Source organism: Lutjanus erythropterus, chromosome 10, assembly GCF_056507025.1.
Source record: "Lutjanus erythropterus isolate fLutEry1 chromosome 10, fLutEry1.hap2, whole genome shotgun sequence".
NCBI lineage: Eukaryota > Metazoa > Chordata > Actinopteri > Lutjaniformes > Lutjanidae > Lutjanus > Lutjanus erythropterus.
In genome coordinates this window covers 34,581,998-34,601,873 of record NC_139326.1, presented here as the reverse complement: position 1 = coordinate 34,601,873, position 19,876 = coordinate 34,581,998, and positions in this window count along the sequence as shown.

The window sequence follows — 19,876 nt, the reverse complement described above, 5'->3', positions numbered from 1 at the left end:
TCCTTATTCAGTACCAATGCGTACTTTATCATCAGTTTCAATATCATACGGATTTAAGTCATTGTCTCCTGTTTTGCCAGGATCATCTTTCTAAGATCCTTAATATTTTTCAAGGTGATTTTTTAAAATTTATTTTATTGGTAATGCCAGATTAGCGCTGATTAAAATACATTTCTTTTTAAGATATATTTTTTTTATTTGGCTTTTTAGCCTTTCTTCAGAGGACAACGTTACATATACAGAGGATGGGAGAGAGAGTGGGAAGAGACACAGCAAAGGGCCACAGACAAGAATTGAACCTGTGGTGGCTGCCGGGGGACTAATAGCCTCCATACATGGGCCACACGCTCCACCAGCTGAGCCAATAGTTCAGCCTAAAATACATTTCTAACCAAAAGAAAGACATGATGGTAACTAACACAATATATTGTGTTTAAAGCGCAACTCAAATCGCCTCCCAAAACGTTCTTTCCCCTCCTGTTTCACAGAGGATTCTTTTTTAAGATACTTAGATTAACCTTGCAAGACATTTTCCATCTGTTCTTAAGTCATAAACACAGGAGAGAAAACCATTCAGATCAGACTTAGACTAAGTTGATTATCAGAGTATTCTCCCCTTTCTTTTCAAGGCTTCCACAGTAACACATGTAGAAAACTACAGAAAAGTGAACATCTGTAGAAAAACCCCAAAACTTGGTAACTGTGCACCGTCACTATTTATACCAGTACATTTAAAATGATTTAAGATTTTTTGGTGAATTTTATGACATTATTTAGATTGCACAGCTGAAGGTATGACAGGAATAAGGGGAATGACACACAGCAGTGGGCTGCAGGCTGGGATTGATCCTGTGGCTGCTGCAGACTGATGGCCTCAGTACATCGGGCGAACTCCACCAACTGAGCTGCCAAGCCGTGATCGGCCATTATTTTCTTAGTTCCTACACTTAAACTGTATACTCTAAATGTTTTGTGTTCTACTGACATTTTGACACGTAATAACAGGAAAAGCAAAAGTGTATTTCATAACATTAATGGCTGCTGCATTCCACTCAGGGGAGGGTGCTGATTATCTGTTCTGTCTCATTGAAATAGTTTAATGTAACAATTAGTCATCCTTTGTGTTACTTATTACACCTGTGCCTCTCCTACAGTGACACATCAACATTGAGATGTCTTCGGTGAAAAATCTGTGCCAAGGTGTGTTACTGGAGCGTCTGAATGGAACTCAGAAATGGTTAATATAGTATATAATAGTAATTATAATTGTAGTCTTATATTCCTGCCAAGACAATGTCTGCAGCAACAGTGTTTTAATCAGTATGAAACGCTCGTTCCATATTGTGCTATGTATTTAAGAAATAAACCCAAGTATTGAACAGCCAGGGAGTTAGATTTTAGTCTTAAATGTTTGTAGAAAATAATACAGATTGTAACTGATAAACATACATAGTAGGAATATTGGACAAAAATGTCAAACTAGAAGGACAGCGATTCTGACGTACGATCCAAAGGCCAATACAGTGTCTATGAATACATGTTTGTACTTCCACATGTCAATTATTCGTCCTTCCAACAGATCAACTTGAAGAACTGACTGTTAACATGTTACCTGATATGTCCCGCCCCTTGACAGGTGCCACTGTAACAAGATGATCAGTTAGTCACTTCTTGTCCAGCCATCTTACCCAAAATAGTGAGCCAGTGTCACACAAATTGTAATATAAAGTCAGCAGATGTTTGTGTCCTCAGTGTGTCCTGAATGAGAGAAAAACAGTCTTAAGGAATTATATGAAGGGAAAGTTTTGAAAGTTGCTTAAATATACCTTTAAGGAGGAATTTATGAGCAATATGCATTTGTTAGATTTTCTGTTGTAAGTTGTGGCAGGTTCAAGAGTTGGTTCAAGGGTGTTTCTGAACCATAACCTGTACCATCTGTTGGCTGCCTAAAATAATTTAAATCAACATCCTTATATTAGTTTATTTGCATGCAAGGCAACATAAATGGACACTAAGATATACAAACACTGGCAGCAATTAACACATTAAAAGAAAACATTAAGTATCACTTAAAATAGCACTTTTATTACTTTAAAAATATTTGTGACTGCTAAATTGGCATCTTAACATTTTTTTTTTTCAGGAATGGCTGGAATATGAAGTGATAAAAACTTTTAATTACAAAGATATTGCAAGGAAATAAACCCACTGTTACATCACTTATACATCTAAGAGTTATGCTGCATCCAACTCCATGTCTCAAGTTAAACACAGCGCCTGGCTGATTGTGGACAGCACTGAACCCTTTGTGTGGACATCAGACAAGAAGACACGCATTTGCTTCCCTTGGATTTCGTAAAGGGATAGTTCACCCAAAAATGAAAATTCAGTCATTACCTACTCACCCTCATGCTGATCGAAGGTCAGGTTTAGGTTTTTAGCCCACAAAACACTGCTGGAGTTTCACAGGAAAACAGTGTTGCAGAAGCGAATGGTGACCAGTTTTCAAGCGAAAAAAAAAAAAAAAGCCTGCACGTGAACAAGGGTCCAAGCTAAGGATCTACAGTGAAGATTCAGGATAAAAACATGGTGTCAGTAACAGTTTTTAGTCATCTTAGCATGTTGAGGCATTCACCTCAATTGTTTGGAAGATTTTGCAACCCTGTTTTCCTGTGAAACTCCAGCAGTGTTTTGAGGACTAAAAAACTAAACCTGACCTTCACTTGCTATGAGGGAGAGTAGATAATACATTTTTGGGTTAACTATCCCTTTAAGACTTTTGATATGTTATAATTGACATATTTAATAGATTAGAACTGCTGAAAGAGTTTCTGTAGGTTGTAATGTAGTGTGTAATACTTGTACTATTCACCCGTCAGTGGTTGTAATGTTGCGGCTGAAGAGTGTAGATGAGACACTGGGTCTCACACAGACTCTGTGATTTTGTAATCATGCACTAGATGGCGCCGTCAGTCCATGTTTCCCGCGTGCTGCTGTGGAGCAGGTGGCTGCCTTTGCTGTTATTTAGCACAGTGACACACACACACACACCATCAGTCAGTCTGTCAGCATGTTAAACGACTGTGATGTTGAGGTGTGTTTGTGAGCAGACTGCTGTCATGTGTGAGCTCCACACATACACAACTTGTGTTTCCTGTGTCATCTAGTCAGAGTTGTCACTTGTCACTTTTTATAAACTTGTCTCTGTCTTAAGAAAGTCTGAGAACATATATATGTATCAAAGACTGTATATACAGACTATACGTGTGTGTGTTTGTGTCATGCAGGCAGCAGCACCAGCTTCCCTCAGTCAGAGTTATTGGGTCTCGGACAGCCGCACAGTCTGTCTGGCTGGAATAACAGGCAGCAAGAGCTGACAGGCTGATAAATGGTTTGTCTCTTCACAGCTGCTCAGCCAGGACCCGACTGGGCTTTAATGGACGGAGAGTCTGTTAGAGACGGAGGGAGAGACAGAGAGAGAGATGTCAGGAGATGAGTTAGTGAGCAGATTACAGCTGAAATCAATCAAAGCAGCCATGCTCGCGTTCTCTCTCTGTCTGGCCTGCTTCCTTTCTCACAGCCATTTCTACTCCAGTTTTTTGAGGTGCTTTACCAAAAATGACACTGAATAATACTCTTTATTCATGATTAAAAAGTCCAACCATGTGTGGCAGAGAGAATATACTGCAGACCCAAAGGTTCTGTCATTTTGGGTGCTATCTTACAAATGATACCTTCTTTCATGACTCTTTATCCTTTAATGCATCATGTCCACATTCTGTGACAGAGGTGTGACAATAAAATCTGGCTCAATTTCATAAAAGTAGGTTGGGTATTAATTTTAAAAATCTCTGTCAGTGCTGCATTCATCAACTTTTGTAAAATATCAGCTCATCTAAGTGATTTTATCTCTTTATCTTCAGTTTGTGGGAAAGTCTTTGACTTCTTGACTCCTGTCACATCTGTTTAACATCTGTTATCTGTTTTTTAAGTGCAAACCAATGATAATATTGAAAAGGAATACATCAGAATGAAATGGAAAAACTAATATCTGCCCTAGTTTTTGATGTTTGAGTAGATAGTCATTGTGTTCAACACTGAACCAACCAGTTTTGTATTGTGCTGTCACTATCAAGCACGTCATTTGTCATTGTTTTCTGTGACAGGTGGAGTCTTTTATTTTTCCTTTCCTTTCCTTTCAGGCAGCCATTGTTGATCCAGACCTTATATTCAACATTTTGTCTTTCCTCTATATTTTTCTTAAAACTACTTTAAAATTTCTGTGAATTCAGTTTGAGTTTGAGGAGATTCAGTCTTCAGGACAACATCCAGCATTTTGCTCATGTCTGCTTTTGGACTTTCTGCGGTCCCAGCGAGAGATTTACCTCAAGATGCACACACAATCAAGACACGCTTAATAACAAACCAGTTTGAAGCTGTAAAACATGAGCTTGTCCACTGAGACTTTTGATAGACAAATAACTCAGTCTTCCTCTGAATGAGACATTTGATTCCCAAGCAATAAAATGCACTATTGCTCAATTCAATTCACTCAAGAGTTTTGTTCTTACAGTCTTATTAGTGAGACCAGCAGCCTACTGTGACTAATGTTAGCTGACTTTAGGTAAATATTGCAGTATAACAGACAGTACTGAGTCAGTTTGCTGAATTTATGACTCTCCTTCACTTGTGTTACTTTTTCAGCGGCTTAGCATTTTAAATAGCTTGTATTTAATGTTAGAATTATGCTTATTACAATATATTATAATATTATGATCGTCAGTAGCCACAGTGCCAGTTGTTTAGCAAAAGTTGCATAGTGTTGCTTTAAAGTTATGTTATTTCTACATTAAAATGCCAAAAAATGCTGGACAAAGGCAGAGATCTATATAATTTATATTTATATTTATAGCTAATTGCTGAGGTGATTGGCTGAGAGCCTGAGTTTAGACTGAAAATCGGGGGCAGTTTAACATGTCAGCTGTGGGAAATGAACGGATCAGAATCAGGGCTCTCACTCAGGACACTGGTCTTTTTAACCGGTGTGAAGCTAAGTGTTAACTTGTTTTTAGACTTAGCTGACTTTTTCAAGACTGGTCTTTGTGTCCCAAGTGTTACTAAGTGTTACTTTCATTTTTTTGTTAGAGTTAGCTGGCTCATTATTTTCCTTTTTCAGTCACACTTTCTTTAGGTTTTGGCTCAAAAACCATGTGGTTAGGTTTAGGCAAGAAAACTACTTGGGTAGATTGAGGAACAAAAACGACTTGGCTAGGTTTATTAAAAAAATCTTGTTGAGGCAGCAAGAACTAGTCAATCACAGCACAGCAGGGCGGGACTTAGTGGAACAGTCTCAAGGGAAACAAATGACTCAGCCTGATTGGATATGTCAGAGAGTGAATGACTAACTCGTACGTAACAGGAATAAAGCTTTAGTATTACCTCGTCCGTGACCATGATTTGTGCCTGAGTCATGTCAGATAGATTCTCATCTGAAATGGTGGTTGTTTATCCCATGATCCCACACTACTTCACAACATCATCATCAAACCACATCTTTTGTTATTGTTTTAATCTGAGAGAGACCCCTACTGGCAGAATGGACATATTATGCATTTAAGATGATGTTTCCTGACTGCAAACCAGGCATAGGGTATTAAATATGTTCACTTACAAAGATTGTTTTAACCAACACAACCAACTTTAATTCCTAATTGGTCCAGAAAGTTTGTACTGCACAGACAGTTATAAAACTAGCCTACTAGACTGTTCTAAAAATATAACCTGCTAATAGTTTCTCCATAGATTTTTACCAAATATACTGCTGATAAAGCAAAAAAGGCACTGTGAATTATATTATGCAAATGCAGGGCAAGCTGATCATCATGCAACAATAAGTAATTATAACTGGTAATTTGAAAACACACTCCTTCCCCTGACAAAACAGCCCACTCATATCCTCCAGTAAAGAGTGGAAATGTATAGTGACAGTGACAGTTATTTTAAAATGTGTGAACTGCTATGTTTTATCACTGGGCTAAAGAAGTGACTTTTAAGTAAGGCAATAATAAATATGTGTTCTGAGTTTATGTGTACAGATATATTTTACTGCCAGAGCCAGAGGACAGTGACCTATCAAAATGTTTGAGAATCAACTGGTTTCTCTCAATTTGCAACAGGATGCTTTTTTCCCCCTTCAGCATCAGGTTGTTGGAACTGGAGTGAGCAGTAACAGACCGTTGGGGTGGGGATGGGGTGTAATTTGCAAGTGTGTCACCAAGCCATGTTCCAGGTCCACCTAAAAAGTCCTGAACGCAGAGACACTTTAACTGTTTAACGCCACAATCCAGTACTACATAGTTCTCAGTCTTTTCACTAGGGCTGGGTATTTGTACTCAATACCTTCAAGGTATCAATTGAAACAACCTAGCACCAAGTAGTCTTGAAACGTCTTTACTCAAATGATACCTACATTCAATCCTTTTTGCACCAAGATCAGGAAAAAATATAAATTTATATGGTTTTGCTCACAGCCAATCACAGCAAGCATTCTTCATAAAGAAGATGAAGAGGAAGAAAAAGAAAAATACTATCGAATGAAGTACTCCACTGGTATCAGTATCACTTAAAGGGAACAGGTACTGTATTTTTATTTAAAGCATACCCAGCCCTACTTTTCACATTTTTTAGTGATTATTTTCTAACATGAATAAAGTGTTTAGAAGAAAATCTTAATTTTCTTTTGCACAAACTAATAAGCACCACAAGTGTTGCTCCACTCCATATATTTCTGTCATGTGTGACTTTATTGGATGGAGGGAACCTGCAGGATCACAGCGTGTTTTTATTTCAGGTGGCTGACTGAGAAGTGTACAAAGTGTGCTGAGGCAGAAACAAAGGAGCTGAGGAAAATGTGGAGGGCTTGAGGGACGCGAGGTGCCCTGTGAATTGTTTGAGCGAACAGCGTCTGTGTGTGTTTGTCTGTGTTTCCATGCAAGTGACAGCTTGCGGCAGTGGCTGACAGCAAATAAACATGTTCCAGTAATTAACCTTGACAGGCCCAATGTGGTGGCAACAGCAGAAACCTGCTAATGACACAATTAATCCATAATTAAGGCATTCTGTCACACCACACTCACACACATACTCACATTGCGTGTGTGTGTGTGTGTGTTTTAGGAGAGACTGTTACATGTCAGCACGGGGAAATACTGTTCGCAGTGAGAGCATAAAAGTCACACTGGATGACAATACCTACTTCAAAAGGCTCACTGACAATTTTTTCTTGTGGCACAGAAATGACGTGTTCCCTTTATTGATTTTCATTGTTTCTACATGTAACTAGAGTGGCACAGTGCAAATTAAAGCAAATTAAAAGCACAATCATATAATCAGAGGTCACAATTGTACAGTTTAAATACATGCTAATTGTTATGGACAGTAGCACAGATGTATTTGCCTTTGAAGGTGCAGCAGTATTTGCTAAGGGTGATGAACTTTTAAAATGAGCACAGTCAAATAATGACCTTTCTTTTATGCAGGTTTTATTGAATCCTGTTTTACATTTTTTATTGCAGTCAGATTGGCGCCAGGTTTCATACAAAAAGCAGGCTGGAGAGAAGAGAGAGCCATGAAGGTTTCTGTTGTGAGTCAGTCCATCGTCCGTCAGAGTAGTACCTACCCTGACTTAAGTTCCTTTTATTTTACACTGGACAAAAAACACCCACTAACATCTGGCTTTTGTCTTCAGCAGGAGATGGTCCAATCGGCATTCACCCCCATGTCAAATGGCTCTGCAGTACATACAACGTACAAACATTAACACCCAGGTGGACGCATTATTTCTGAACCTTTTTCAGCGGCGGCAATAAAGGCTTCCATCAGGGACTACTGCAGTGCCTGTGCTTCTTTTTCATGCACATGTGGAGCTTGGCTTGACTCGCAGCGTCAGCCCAGCATGGCAGAGTTTTGTATTTAATGATGACACCTTCAGTCGAGCATCTGACAAACATTTTAAATCTTATAAATTCTTCCCAATAAAAGTCTCCTGTTATTTTGTTATTTTAAAGCTTTTATTATGAAGCAGCAAAATCAGGAAGCTTAACTCAACATGACTCCTATCCATACACATGAAACAGTAAGATAAAGCAGATATCTGGAAGTACAAACAGCGACACAGGAGAGAAACTGAACTTCAAACCACACACACAGACTTTTAAAAACACTTTTGTCTCTGCTCATGCTCCTGGATTAATTGAGTCAGCTTTCCAGCACACATCAGAAAAAAACCCAGAAAGGCAAACTCATCTACAAGCAAGGGAGAAAGGGTCAATCACTGATTATGTGTTATGGGCTTTTATGACTTTAATGTGATAGAACCGCTAAGTGAGGACAGGAAAGGGGGAGAGAGAGTGGGGAGATGACATGTAGCAAAGTGCCGCTGGTGGAAGTCAAACCCACGGCCGCTGCAGAGGACTCACAGCCTCAGTACATGAGGCGAACGCTCTACAAACTGACCTACCAGGCACCGCCAATCACCTATTTTTAGCAGGTTTAGCTGTGTTTAACAAACCTGCACATGTGCTATTTTGGTATAACATGCTTATCCTGTCTGTGGCCCTCAACCTGAAGTGCACTGGTTCCTCCTGTAGATGTAAAAAACAGGTCACAAATGTAAAAGCTGCATTTTTAATTAAGCCTCAGGAGTTGTCTAAAACAGCTGTTCTCTGCAGTTTTTTTTTTTTTTTTTTAGCAAAAGTTATTCAAGCAAGAGTGAAAAGTGTAGTTGTTACTGGGACTATTTTCAGCTGCCTGAAGTTTGACACAGACTGATGGAGTGGATGGATGACATCAGTTGTTCAGATTCAACCTCTTTCATCACCCATGGCTCATTAAACCGTGGAGTTGCTTAATATTTGTGTAAAACGATGCATTTATAGAATCCGTGCACTGGGACGCTCAGTGAGAAGAAAATGGTGAAGGAAACACAGCTGAACTGAAACAGACCACTTGCAGCTAGTTTGAGGCCAGTGCTGAGACAGATGAAAAGAAGCTCCGGATATTTTAAAATTCCTCCTCATTGTTTACTTAATTTCATTAATTTCTCTGGCCCCATTTCTTACTGTTTAAATCCCAAGACTGGATTCTGTCTGGATGCAGCATTGGCACTTCCATCTCTCTACTGGTGAAATGAAATCTACTGTTTTTTTCTCTTCATAGTTCTGTCCTGCTGAGTAAACTGTAGATCTTCATTTCACAGATTTCCACTGGGTATGGCACCGTGTGACCAGTGACCATGTCTCAGTGAGTTGCTCAATCGTCATTATGAGGATAAAAACAAATACAAATGGAAACTGAACTAAAAAAAATCGCATTATATGAGGATTCATGTCCAGTGTCCCTCTAAACTGACTGGTTGACTTACAGTCTGGCTATGTATTGCTTTGTTCCACCCTAGTCATTATGTGGGTATTGGCTGGTTTAAAAGTTTTTGTGGTAGATGATATTAGATACAGTGACCCTGCCCTGATTTAGTTTTTGCTGAATTTATGTTCCTGTTTAATATTCCAGCACAATCTTTTCAGTACACCCCAAGGACATTTCTAAGTGTTATACAATACATCCAGTATACATATTCAAAACCTCCAATAAGTGCTCCTAGCTTTAAATAAACTAATATGTGGTAGTATGTATTCCAATTTAATGTGGAAAACTGATTCAGCTTAATTTCTGACCAGTAATAGTGGGCTACTAGAGTTTGCAAGTAGAACTAAAAGATTTTTTTTCTTGCTACATTAATTAGGAGTCAAAAACTGAGGTTGAAAATAGAAAATATGAATTTAGATAGAGAGAGTGTGTGTGTATGTGTGGGTGTGTGAATGTGTGTGGATATACATAGCCTAATACAAACATACAAAATTATTGTCATTGCAGTAATATTATATAGTTGTTGTCAATTTAGTGTTGCACAGATGTCAGATGTAGTTTGTTGAAGGAGGTTGACAGTGCCAAACAAAATCCTCTTATCCTTAAAGAACCTGGCTTGCATACATTTTTGGGTTTGACTGATAATTTTTTTTTTTTGGCTTTTGAAGGCTTACTTGGGATTTAAGATACTAATAAGTAATATTTTGTGATGATAATCAGATCATAATGTGTAACCATTTGCATGGGGGGAAAAGGCAAAGACAAGGACATTAAAGTCACACTCTGGCAGTTTATTGATTGCACTTCTATGAAGTTGAAAGGCTGACAAGAGATTTTCAAAAGCGTGGTCAAGGTACAGCTTCAAAAATGCCGGATGCTACATTTCCCATAATTCAACTAAGTTGCATCTTTCATTTGCGAACTTCACCCCCTCAGTTTGAAATGCAGAATTACTTTTAAAATAAGCCTCGGTCTGACGCTAAGATACGCAAGTATGAACCCACTGTTCTCAACCCAACTCATCACATACAGATGGTTTGTCATCGTCCCTCGCCATCTGATACTGAAGAACCAGGTACCTTTTAGCAGCTGAATTAGACATGTCCAGAAAGCCTTTTAACACGTGCTTAATGCAGTGAAACACATTCAGGATTAGACCATGTTTGGGGGCTGCAATAATGATGATGTGTTAAGTACATCACAGGATATCACAAAGCAACTTGCAAGAAAGTGATGAAAATGACTTGCTGCATTCAAAACACACGGGTTGAAAATTACAGATGGAAATGCACCAACTTCATTCAACATTTTAAGCTGCACAAAAAAGGGTAAACAGAGGCTCTGTTGAAAAAATGTCTTTTCATTTGGTGAAGAGTGCATTATGGACTTGAAACTTAAAGTTTAGGACTCGGGACTTGAGTTGGGACTTGCCAGTCTTGACTTAGGACTCGAGTCCAAAGACTTGAGACTTACTTGGAACTTGAAAAACACTGACTTGGTCCCACCATAAATTAAATTCCCTTCTCCTCCATTGCACTAGCGTGGAGACTAGCATCCCCAAAACAATTAAAACAATATGAATGGCTAGGTAACCCTAAAAAAAGGCATGAAAACATATTTATTTTGTTGAACTGACCCTTTAAATTCACATTAATTAAATGGAGCCTGCAGCTTTTTAAAGCAGAGTGAGACAGGTGTCATTTCAGGTCTCAGACTGCCAGACTGACTGTTGTGTAACAAGAGAAGAAAGATTTATTATATCAGACTATCAGATTGGCTGATATGTTGTTTTCATGAAATGCCAACGTTTGGCCCAACATTTGAGCTAACCATTATATCAGTCCAACTCTTCTGACACTACACAAACTTTGCTGTGCCAAGTCCTGTTCAGGGCTCTGCCGCCCTGTTTATAACTTTGACAGCTTTATTATGTACTTTGTATACAGCTTCAGCTGCAAGTCAAATCGTTGGCATGTGTAAATAGACTCGCAGGTGATTTTGTGGCTGTCAGGCTGTTCGCTAGACAGTCGTGACTGATTTATAGGTGGCACGTCAAACACAACCTGAATAATCGAGCAGGCAAATAAAGATGGAACTGTGCTCACAGGTACACTCCAACTGCATCTGCTTCCAATGTAAACACACACACACACACACACACACACACACACACACACACACACACACACACACACACACACACACACAAACCACACATGCACACATCCTTGTTTTACTATATTTGTGGGGCCCCGTTATGGACATAATCCACTCCCTAGCCCATTACTGTAACCCAACCCATCACAACTGAGTGCAGAGGTCACTGTTGGCAAGTCTCTTGGTTGGAAGTACTCGTGTGTTGAACACAGCAGATTTGTGCTGATGCTCCACCAATATCTTTGTAAGTTCTTTCTTAAAGTTGTTCTTAAGAAAATCTCTAAGTCAGATTCATGAGATGAAACCACAAAATTATACAGATCTATTTTCTATGCAATTTATGTTTTTTTTTTAATTGAGAGAATTTCATGAATTGTTTGTCATTCTGACTTACAACATGGGACTTTTACAGCAGACCCTCTCAATTTTTTGTACATAAACTATAAAGAAAAACAACCACAAGACAAAAATGGATAGAAGGAAAAGAAAAAAAACAACAAAAAATGTAAACAGAAATAACACACAGGTGAGGAGAGATCTGGGGCAGACTGAGATAAACAGCTTTACATCTTTCATTAATTACGCCCAAGAAATAAATTACAAAATGAAATAATCAGGTTCTATGGTACTATAATACTGTACCCGTTTGGCCCAGTATGACTGGAATCTACTTACTTGCAGCTCTAAAGAAAATGTCAGCTTCTCTATAACATAAATATCCTTTTTAATTTCAATAAATTCTTGTAATTCTAGGTAACTGATGTAAGTATAATATATCAAAACTGAATGGAACCTTAATATCAAGCACAGTCTCTATTACAATACATATATCCTGCCAAAAGGAATGAATTACATTGCATTCCCAAAAAATATGACAATGATCATTATTCACACAGCCACACTGTCTTCAGCACTTTGAATCAACTGTGAAATGTTTTTTTCTGAGTTGATGTAATTAAAAAGAAACAGTGATGAATGTCATTGTCTTCTTAAGTACCAGTTCTTCCTAATTAGCATAGGAAACTGCCCCACCAATGCCCATATAAGGGCATGAGACTGCAGGGCCATGTGCACAAAGCAGGATCACACACAGGCTTTTTCCACTGGCACTTTTGGCTGTGCCAAGCCAAATTGTACAGTACCAAATTGCATTTCTATTATTACTTTCAGCGCACTGAGCTGCACCCAAGATGGACCTGCTTTGGAGTGGGGCCAAAACGAGCCTGACCCTCCTCCAAGCGGGCTGTGGTGACCAACCCATGACAAGCCTCCTTTCTCCCCCTCCAACAAGTGAGTGTTGTGATAATCAGCTCATGAGTGTGCAGCAAAGCAGAGAGAAAGAAGTTTCTTAATGTCTCTTTATGTTCAGCTCTCAGTACCTTTGTAGCTTCTAACAGAATCTTTATGTTTTTAAATGTCGTTTCTCTCCTCTGTCACGGATTTTATGTTCAAATGGGCTGATGTACCGAGTCAAACCGAGCTGAGCCAGGCCAGTTCTATGTATGGAAAATGGCCAATAGAGAAGTTGGGAGAAAAGCCAAGAATTCCCAAATGAAAATCTAAAAATGTAAATTGTTTTTTCAGAATTACTACAATTTGATGGTCCATTTTATGTACAACCTGTAGCTGTAAAACCAAGAAACATGTGGCACAATTAAATCACCTAAAAGCAGGTGATTGTTTTAGTGAATAACTTCTTCAACATGTCCAAGCATAGTTTGTATTTAAATTTTAAATATTTATTTATTTACAGGTGAACTCCCACTGTGACATCCCAGTCCCATTCAACTGCCCCATGTCTGATCTCACATTTGTCCTGGACAACCTCTGAAATTAACACATATAAAAAAATAAAGATATATACTAAAACCTGTTTCAGATTATTTGTAAGTGATAAATAATCACACTGTAAAGTAAAATTAATTATTTATTTTGAAAACACCATAATACTTTAGAAAATATTTAAATTATTTAAAAATGCTATAAATTATAAAAGTATATTTGGAATTTAAACCACATAATATTATAGAACTGTTGGATTGAAAAAAACCTCAATAACAATATTTAATGTTCTTCAATTCTGCTCTTACCTAAGAACAAATCCCACTTTGGTAAATGCTAAAATATTTGTGAAATCTGTGTAAGTGGTGTGTAAGAAGAAATGTCTTCTTAAGAAAGGCTGGCGACCCACAGTAGTATTGATTAAAGAACCATCCCTTCGAACCTATCCTAACCTTTACCCTAAAACCAACTCTTAACCCTCAAACAGCCCCGTATATTTGCAGGATCCAGCCTTTTGGTCCCCACAAGGCTGTCGGTCCCCAGAAGTACAGTGGAATACCAGGTTATGGTCCCAATGAATGTAATATAAGAAACCCACACATACAAACATCCATAGACATTTACACAGAAAAACACCATGGCATATGCAGGTCAGGACATTTGTGTGTTTAAAACCTGCTTGCAGTGTGTGTGTGTGTGTGTTTAGGTAAGGTTATTTTTGCCTCTATGTCTGCACAGTCGTTTGTGTTGCACCCACTCGCTCGTCCGTGTTTGTGTCTCTGTCAGGGTGTGTCAGGCTCAGCGCTGACAGGTGTGTGTCACCTCATCATTCAAGCTGTCAGCGCCGCAGACGGGAAGGAGGAGACGAGACGACGATGAAGGACACCGGTTGTCTGCCGCTCAGCCCGAGCCACTTCCTGTGCGCGCACACAGTTTAGAGGGAGTCTTGGAGAAGTCCTATGTAGGACAAAGGCAGCCTGCGGCTAACTCCCCCCCATTACCACTGTCTGTAATGCTCCAAATGAAAAAAAAAAAAAAAACCCATCTGACTTGACTCATCGCTCATCACCAGCACACAGAGAGAGAGAGTAAGAGAGAGCTCCATAGATCAAAGACTAGATGTCATATCCCCCTCCCCTTCCTTAAATTCATCCAAAAAGCCAAAGCGAGGGCTGCATGTATGCGTGTGTGTGTGTTGGAGGGTAGCTTGCCAAGCTCCTCGACTTGAAGCGTGTGTTTATGTACTTTGTCACTCAGGAAAATGAGATGTGTAAATCCAAATGTCAGCGAAGAAGAGGAGATTTCTGACAGCGCTGAGCATCATGTTCCAGATTTTTTTTTTCTTCTTCTCTTCACTTTTGGCCCACTGGACGTACCGCTGACAGCTTCATGGCTGACAGAGGGGGGAGAGACGATCTGAGCACTAATAGAAAGAAAAAAGAAGAGTGGAGGGGAATGATGGTAGATGATGTTTCTTAAAATCGCACACACATACACACACAAACAGGGGCCATATAACAGCCAAGGTCAAAGCTGCGTGTCTGAATGTGTGTGTTTGACAGTATGTACTTACTTCTTATGGATTGTGTGAGTGTGTGTGTGATGCTTTCAGAGTACAAATTGAAGTGAGGCCTCTGCAGTATTTGGTTGACACAGTAATGGAGGGTAGGATATGTGTGTGTGTGTGTGTGTGCCTGTCACCAGCGTTCAGTGGCTCTGCCATTCAGTGGTACATACACAGGGTTGACAGCTCCCGCTTAAATGTGTCACTCGACATTACCCATAAAGCACCACCAGAGAGAGAAGAGAGGGGAAGGGTGTGTGGAGTGGAGGATGGGGTTTGTACGTAGATATGTGTGTGGGGCACTGGCAAGGAAACAGCGATAGAGTGGGTCTCTCTTTGCTACTTTTACCTATAAATTCTCAGCCATTAACCAAATCCTGGTTCATGCACTCCAGTGGTTCTCAAATTTAGGGCTGTAGGCACCCAAGGGCCCCTGACAGAGGTCCCGCTCCCCCTCATGCAAAATGAGAAACAGCTACTTTTATATTTCCTTTCTCGGAGGAAAGCGGTTTCAGAGAACGCAGCCACTTAAAGATTTGGCTGGAAAGCCACCTGTAAAGACTTTAGATGTCAGATATGATTTATACAGAACGACTGTCTGTGCTGTATTGACAGTAATTCTAGACAAAATCATTGCTGCTACAAACCACAGCAGGCACCTAAATAAATTAAATGCAGGCCTGAGCTTTAAAGTTGCATTGTGAAGATCAGTGTCATTGTAAAACAAATTAGAGCTCATTATGTCACTGTTGGCATTATCACTGGTATTTCCTACAACAAAAGGGTGTTGTTACTTATTATTTTGGGCATCCACGGTCCAGGAAGTACATGCCATGTTCATTTTTGCTTAGACAAGAACTGGCAGTGGGAGTACTTCTGAAACTTGGACAGAGACAAGACTCTCCAGGAGTACAAAAGATGAAAAACTGTTTGAAAATATTGGGTACTTTGATAAAAAAAAAAAAAAAAAAAAAAAAAAAATCAAAGACAAGTCTGTGTACATAAAAAGGAAACTATAAAATTCAACTGCAACCACTATTCCAATTATTGGTGGACACCAAGAAACACAGCAATGCTCTAACAACATGGATGTAAACAACATGCTTTAAGGCTTAGTGCACTCAAAAATGAAAATCCAGTCATTATCTACTCACCCTCATGCTGACTGAAGGTCATATCTACACTGCTGGAGTTTCACAGGAAAACAGCGTTACAGAATCTCACAAACAATGGAAGTGAATGGTGACATTCGATCAACATGACGGTGAGTAGATAATGGCTAAACTATCCCTTTAAGCTGCAACAATCCCAACAAAACCCACAAAATCCTGGAGGAACTGTGTTACAGTAATAATGCATGGTTATCATAAAATCCCACGGCATACCTGGACTTGCGTTTCTTTTTATTGCAGAATCTCCCAAACAGTGTAAGTGAATAGTGACCAGTTTTCAAATGTAAAAAAAACCCTGAAAAAATATTTTGGGTGAACTATCTCTTTAAAAAAAATTCAGCAAAAGTTTACGAGGAAGGAAATGTATTAATTGTATTTGTTAGACATTAATGAGGCACAGACTGTGTTTTGCTGTGTAGGAAATGAATTCAGCAAGATTTGCATCAAGGTTTGGTTTCTGCATCAAGCAATAGTTCAAAAATTTTATCTACATTGTAATAGTGACTCATTGGCATTGTAGTATTTCGCTACATCTGTCACGCCAGACTGATGAAAAAACATGATTTCTCTGTAATGACATTGATTACAAAGTCCATAACATGAATTTATAGTACTGTTACTCTTTCTATGATGAGGCGTATTGATGCATATTTGTTCTATTTTTAGGTGTTCATCTCTGAAAATAATTGTTTCATCTGACTATCATCATCAGCCGCTGCCAAAACCAATTCTGTTTGTGCAGGATGAATAGTATAGAACCCTCTTCTTGTGTTGTGTAGTTAAATGCAGTGTAAAGACTGGTAGAGGATCCCAGTCTTCTCAGTAATTGTTTTGATTTTATGCTGTATATTAACTCCTTAAGATTAAAGCAGTGATGATTTTTTATTAATAGTAATAAATAATGCTGATAGTTTAAGAGTCCATGTGTAAATGTACCTGCTTAAATATATATTAATTGTCAATTGATTGGATTGGCAGAATAGTTGGAGTAATTTTACTAACTAGACTGTGGGTGAAAAAGAACCCTCTCTTGCTCTGTTTATGCTTGTTATGAAAAACTGACACATGCAGTGGGTTTTTGGGCTGTATAAAGTGGTCAGATCAAGGTGGATTATGGGAGTTAAGGGCCACATGTCAAAACATGTCTTTCAGTCTGCCCTGGGGCGCCATAACAACAACCCCCATCCCTCGAAAATCCAACCACCACCATTCTCCTCATGTCACTCAGTCCCTATCCGAGGGCACAATCAAATCTCTCAGCTCCGTTTCCTGCCAATGTGCATACTGACACAGCACACACACACTCAGAGCCAAAAAAGGTAACATCAGTTCCTGGCAGTGCCTCCACCGCCAGCATGATGTGATACACCATTATGTGCTGTGTGTTTGTATATGTCAGTCAACAAGAAGACAGCAGAGATCTCACATAGTAAATCAGTTGAGATAATCTTCATTGTCAGTGTACTGAAGTGCCTTGTGTTTGGAGACGTGGCTGGTTTTATGAGCATGTGTGTGGGTTGGAGTGTGTGTTATGCACAGCAGTTTCTCAGATGAATTAGAGGCTTCCTCATTCATACTTCACTGGCTAAATTTAATTGTCTTTTGCATCTGTTCCATACAAGTTTGTGTGTTAGGTCCTGATTCCTTCAGTCTAATTTCAATGCACTATATCCTAGACCATATGTCCAATACTGTCCTCTACTGTTTATGTCCTTCTTGTCCCTGTGTGAGTGCATTCAGTCATTGGACACAATGCTTGTGCTTCCATGTATGCATATTTTAATAATTAAGTTGGAGCAATACTGACACATATTTTCTTTTAGATTTCTTACTGAGCATATTCAAATTTCCATCCATCCATCCATCCATCCATCCATCCATCCATCCATCCATCCATCCATCCATCCATCCATCCAAACTTTTCAGCTTTGTTGCTGAAACACACATCACCTATGACAGAAATACACCCACATGCATTGGAAAACAAAGTGTGGGTTTTGAATTAAAAACCAGTGAAACTTAAGGCTGCTCCTGGATCATGACCGGCCAGGAAAATTAAATGGATGAAATGGACACAGGCTGGCCAAGCAACGGGAAACTGGTGACTCTGCCCACACAGAGAGACCTGCTCCACGCAACACGCAAGACTCTAGCGGGATGGGAGGAGGACTCCGTCTTTTTACATTGAGGATGTGTCTTTCTCAAATACAGTTGAGGTTGATGGACAGTGTTTTCCAAACTTTTATTATGAAAATGTCGACCATATTATCACCACCATCTTATTGCTGCTGTGTACATTCATCCTGATGCAAATTCAAAAAAAGTTCAAAAAGTCAAAATTATTTCCTGGGTGTACACATGTATGTATACACAGAATGTATTTATTAAATTTGTTTTCCATCCATCCATCCATCCATCCATCCATCTTCCTCTGCTCGTGCAGTTTATGGCAGGTGATGGCAGCAGGTATTCCAGACTTCCCTCTCTCCAGCAATGCTTTATGGCTCTTCCTGGGGGATCGAGGAGAAGCTCCCAGGCCAGATGAGATATGTAATCCCTCCAATGAGTTCTGGGTCTGGTCTGCCTTGGGGTCTCCTAGTTAGGCGTGCCTGGAAAACCTCCAAAGGCAGTCGTCCAGTAGGCATATGCCCAGACCACCTCAGCTGGCTCCTTTTGACTTGAAGGAGCAGCAGTTTTACCCTAAGCTTCCTCTGGATGTCTGAGCTCCTCACTCTATCTCTGAGGCTTAACCTAGACACCCTATGGAGGAAACTCATTTTTGGTCAGCTGTATCCACAACCTCACTCTATTTGTCACTACCCAAAGGTCATGACCATAGGTGAGGGTTGCAGTGTAGCTCAACTTGTAAATCAAAAGCTTTGACTTTCAACTCATCTCCTTCCTCACCATAATGGTCTGGAACAGTGCTCAGATTGATGCTGACGCTGCACCAATCTGCCTGTCGATCTCATGCCCCATTTCATCGTCGCTTGTGAACAAGACCCTGAGATACTTAAACTCCTTTGCTTGGGGCAGCAACTCACTTCCAACCCGGAGGGAGCAATCCACTGTTTTCCGGCAGAACACCATTGCCTCGGTCTTGGAGGTGCTAACTCACATCCCAACTGCTTCACACTCGGTTGCAAACGGCCCCTGTGAAGGTTATGGTCTGATGAAGCCAACAGAACTGTGTCATCTGCAAAAAAACAACAATGCAACTCTTGGGGCTTTTCCACCGGTACTTTTGGTCGTGCTGAGTCAAACCATGCTGCACTTATTTGCATTTGCATTAACCCTTTTATTGCACTGACTTGCAACTGAGATGGACCTACTCTGGAGTGGGGCCAAAGTTAGCCCGACCTGCCTCCAAGCGTGCTGCAGTGACATATTGCTGACCATAGCCAACTCGTGACAACCGCCATTTCTCCACTTTGAATAAGTGGGTATTATGATTATTTTTTGGGGCTTTTTTACTTTTGTTAGGATAGAACAGCTAGAGATATGACAGGAAAGGGGGAGAGAGAAAGGGGATGACATGCAGCAAATGTGCTGCAGGTGGGAATCAAACCGGCCGCCACTGCAGAGGACTGATAGCATCAACACATGGTGCGCACGCCCTACCAACTAAGCTATAGGGGTGCCCGGGTATTGTGATACTTAACTCGCCTGTGCAGGAGAGCAGAAAGAGAGATGCCTCTAAAAGTGTCTGCAACTGTATGTTCAGCTCTTAGTTCTTTAGAGACTAATACCTGTGGTTTGAAGTTTCGTTTCTCTCCTA